Source organism: Mustelus asterias, unplaced genomic scaffold (assembly GCF_964213995.1).
Source record: "Mustelus asterias unplaced genomic scaffold, sMusAst1.hap1.1 HAP1_SCAFFOLD_68, whole genome shotgun sequence".
NCBI lineage: Eukaryota > Metazoa > Chordata > Chondrichthyes > Carcharhiniformes > Triakidae > Mustelus > Mustelus asterias.
The window spans coordinates 1,183,560-1,190,188 of record NW_027590130.1 but is presented as its reverse complement, the minus strand read 5'-3'; positions in this window follow the sequence as shown (position 1 = coordinate 1,190,188).

Sequence of the window (6,629 nt, the reverse complement as noted above, 5' to 3'; positions counted from 1 at the left end):
CGCACCATGACACACACTGACACACAGCGAAACACACTGACACAAACAGTGACACAGACTGACCCACACACACTGACAGTGATACACACTGACACACACACACTGACAGTGATACACACTGACACACACACACAGTGAGACACACTGACACAGACACACACACAGTGACACACACAGTGATAGACACTGACACATACACACACAGTGACACGCACTGACCCACACACACACAGTGACACACAAACAGTGTCGCACAGTGAAACAAAAACAGTGACACACACTGACACACACCGTGACACACACTGACACACACAGCGACACACACACACACACACAGTGACACACACTGACACACAGCGACACACACTGACACACACACAGTGAAACACACAAATACACACACACAGTGACACACACTGACATGCACACACACAGTGATACACACTGACTCACACACACAGTGATGCACACTGACACACACAGTGACACACACACAGTGAAACACACTGACACACACACAGTGATACACACTGACACAGACACACACACAGTGACACACACAGTGATACACACTGACACATACACAACACAGTGATACACACTGACACATACACACTGACACACACTGACCCACACACACAGTGATACACACTGACACACACACACACACAGTGATACACGCTGACACACACAAACACACCCAGTGATACACACTGACGCACACGGTGATACGCACGGACACACACACACAGTGATACATACTGACACACACACATCCCCCGTGATACACATTGACACACACACACAGTGATACACACAGACCCACACACACAAAGTGATACACACTGACCCACGCACACACAGACGGTGATATACACTGACACACACACACAGTGATACACACACACACACACACACACAGTGGCACACACTGCCACACACAGTGACAGAAACACAGTGACACACACTGACCAACACACAGAGTGATACACACTGACGCACACTGTGATACACACTGACCCACACACACACAGTGATACACACTGACCCACACATACACTGACAGAGATGCACACTGACACACACATGGACACTGACACTCACACACCGACACACTCAAACACACAGTGATACACACTGACACACACACAGTGACACAAACTGACCCACACACACAGTGATACACACTGACACAAACACACACACACACAGTGATACACACACAGTGATACACACTGACACACACACACAGTGATACAAACTGACCCACACACACACACAGTGATACAGACTGACACACAGCGACACACACTGACACACACACAGTAATTCACACTGACAAACACACACACACGCACACACACACACAGTGATACACACTGACACACACAAACACAGTGATACACACTAACACACACACACAGTGACACACACTGAAACACACAGTGACAAACACAGACACACACAGCGACACACACACAGTGACACACACTGACACACAGCGACACACACTCACACACACACACAGTCATACGCAATAACACACACAGTGACACACACTGACCCACACACACAGTGATACACACTGAACCACACAGACACACACACAGTGATGCACACTGACACACACATGGACATTGAACCTCACACACCGGTCCACACACACACACACACACACAGTGACACACACTGACCCACGCAAACAGTGATACACACAGACACAAACACACACACACACACAGTGACACACACTGACACACTCACACAGTGATACACACTGACACACACACAGTGACACACACAGTGATACACACTGACACATACACACACAGTGATGCACACTGACACACACATGGACACTGAACCTCACACACCGGTACACACACACACACACACAGTGACACACACTGACCCACGCAAACAGTGATACACACAGACACAAACACACACACACACAGTGACACACACTGACACACTCACACAGTGATACACACTGACACACACACAGTGATACACACTGACACAGACACACACACATTGACACACACAGTGATACACACTGACACATACACACACAGTGATACACGCTGACACACGCAAACACACACAGTGATACACACTGACGCACACAGTGATACGCACTGACACACACATACAGTGATACATACTGACACACACACACCCAGTGATACACATTGACACACATACACACAATGACACACACTGACCCACACACACACAGTGATAGACGCTGACACACACAAACACACGCAGTGATAGACACTGACGCACACGGTGATACGCACTGACTCACACACACACACTGTGATACATACTGACACACACACACACACACCCCGTGATACACATTGACACACACACACACAGTGACACACACTGACCCACACTCACACAGTGATACACACTGACCCACGCACACACAGACGGTGATACACACTGACACACACACACACACACAGTGATAAACACTCTCACACACACACACACAGTGGCACACACTGCCACACACAGTGACACACACACAGTGATACACACTGACGAACACACACAGTGATACACACTGACGCACACACACACAGTGATACACACTGACCCACACACATAGTGACACACACTGACACACACACAGTGACACACATACAGTGACGCACAGTGAAACACTCACCGTGACAAACACTGACACACACAGCGACACACACACACAGTGACACGCACTGTCACACAGCGACACACACTGACACACACACAGTGATACACACTAACACACACACACAGTGACACTCACTGATACACACACACACAGTGATACACACTGAACCACACACACACACAGTGATGCACACTGACACACACATGGACACTGAACCTCACACACCGGTACACACATACACACACAGTGACACACATTGACCAACGCACACAGTGATACACACTGACACACACAGTGATACACACTGACCCACACACACACAGTGATACACACTGACCCACACACACACAGTGATACACAATGATCTACACACATAGTGACACACAGTGACACACACACTGTGACACACATACAGTGACGCTCAGTGAAAAACACACAGTAACACACACTGACACACACCGTGACAAACACTGACACACACAGCGACACACACACACAGTGACACACACTGACACACAGCGACACACACTCACACACACACAGTCATACGCAATAACACACACAGTGACACACACTGACCCACACACACACACAGTGATACACACTGAACCACACACACACACACACAGTGATGCACACTGACACACACATGGACACTGAACCTCACACACCGGTACACACACACACACACACACACAGTGACACACACTGACCCACGCAAACAGTGATACACACTGACACAAACACACACACACACAGTGACACACACTGACACACTCACACAGTGATACACACTGACACACACACAGTGATACACACTGACACAGACACACACACATTGACACACACAGTGATACACACTGACACATACACACAGTGATACACACTGACACACACACACTGACACAAACTGACCCACACACACAGTGACACACACTGACCCATACACACAGTGATACACACTGACACACACACAAACAGAGATACACGCTGACACACGCAAACACACACAGTGATACACACTGACGCACACAGTGATACGCACTGACACACACATACAGTGATACATACTGACACACACACACCCAGTGATACACATTGACACACATACACACAATGACACACACTGACCCACACACACACAGTGATACACGCTGACACACACAAACACACGCAGTGATAGACACTAACGCACACGGTGATACGCACTGACTCACACACACACACTGTGATACATACTGACACACACACACACACCCCGTGATACACATTGACACTCACACACACAGTGACACACACTGACCCACACTCACACAGTGATACACACTGACCCACGCACACACAGACGGTGATACACACTGACACACACACACACAGTGATAAACACTCTCACACACACACACACAGTGGCACACACTGCCACACACAGTGACACACACACAGTGATACACACTGACGAACACACACAGTGATACACACTGACGCACACTGTGATACACACTGACCCACACACACACAGTGATAGACACTGACCAACACACACACTGACAGTGAAGCACACTGACACACACATGGACACTGACACTCACACACCGACCCACACAGACACACACAGTGATACACACTGACACACTCACAGTGACACAAACTGACCCACACACACAGTGATACACACTGACACAAACACACACACAGTGATACACACACAGTGATACACACTGACACACACACACAGTGATACACACTGACACATACAGTGATACACACTAACACACACACACTCAGTGACACACACTGACACACACACACACACAGTGATACACACTGAACCTCACACACACACACAGTGACGCACACTGACACACACATGGACACTGAACCTCACACACCGGTACACAAACACACACAGTGACACACACTGACCAACACACACAGCGTTACACACTGACACAAACACACACACACAGTGACACACACTGACACACTCACACAGTGATACACACTGACACACACACACACAGTGATACACACTGACACAGACACACACACAGTGACACACACAGTGATACACACTGACACATACACACACAGTGATACAAACTGAAACATACACACACAGTGATACACACTGACACACACACAGTGACACACACTGACCCATACACACAGTGATACACACTGACACGCACACACACAGTGATACACGCTGACACACGCAAACACACACAGTGATACACACTGACGCACACAGTGATACGCACTGACACACACACACACCCAGTGATGCACATTGACACACACACACAGTGACCCACACTGACCCACACACACACAGTGATACACACTGACCCACGCACACACACACGGTGATAAACACTAACACATACACACAGTGACACACACTGATACACACACACACAGTGATACACACTGAACCACACACACACACACACAGTGATGCACACTGACACACACATGGACACTGAACCTCACACACCGGTACACACATACACACACATTGACACACATTGACCAACGCACACAGTGATACACACTGACACACACAGTGACACACACAGACCCACACACACCATGACACACACTGACACACAGCGACACACACTGACACACACAGTGACACACACTGACCCACACACACATTGATAGACACTGACACACACACACAGTGATACACACTGACGCGCACACACACACACACACAGTGATACACACTGACACACACACACAGTGAGACACACTGACACAGACACACACACAGTGACACACACTGACCAACACACACAGTGATACACACTGACACAAACACACACACACAGTGACACAAACTGACACACTCACACAGTGATACACACTGACACACACACACAGTGATACACACTGACACACACACACAGTGATACAAACTGACACACACAGTGATACACACTGACCCACACACACACAGTGATACACACTGACCCACACACACAGTGATACACACTGACCTACACACATAGTGACACACACTGACAAACACACAGTGACACACACTGACACACACAAAGTGACACACATACAGTGACGCACAGTGAAACACACACAGTAACACACACTGACACACACCGTGACACACACTGACACACACAGCGACACACACACACACAGTGACACACACTGACACACAGCGACACACACTCACACACACACAGTGATACACACTAATGCACACACACAGTGACACACACTGACCACACACCCACAGTGATGCACACTGACACACAGCGACACACACTCACACACACACAGTGACACACACTGACCCACACACACACAGTGATGCACACTGACACACACATGGACACTGAACCTCACACACCGGTACACAAACACACACAGTGACACACACTGACCAACACACACAGCGATACACACTGACACAAACACACACACACAGTGACACACACTGACACACACACACACAGTGACACACACTGACCCATACACACAGTGATACACACTGATACACACACACACAGTGATACACGCTGATACACGCAAACACACACAGTGATACACACTAACACACACACACACAGTGACACACACTGACCCACAAATACACAGTGATACACACTGAACCACACACACACAGTGATGCACACTGACACACACATGGACACTGAACCTCACACACCGGTACACACACACACACACACACACACACACAGTGACACACACTGACCAACGCAAACAGTGATACACACTGACAAAAACACACACACACAGTGACACGCACTGAGACACTCACACAGTGATACACACTGACACACACACAGTGATACACACTGACACAGACACACACACAGTGACACACACAGTAATACACACTGACACATACACAACACAGTGATACACACTGACCCACACACACAGTGATACACACTGACACACACACACA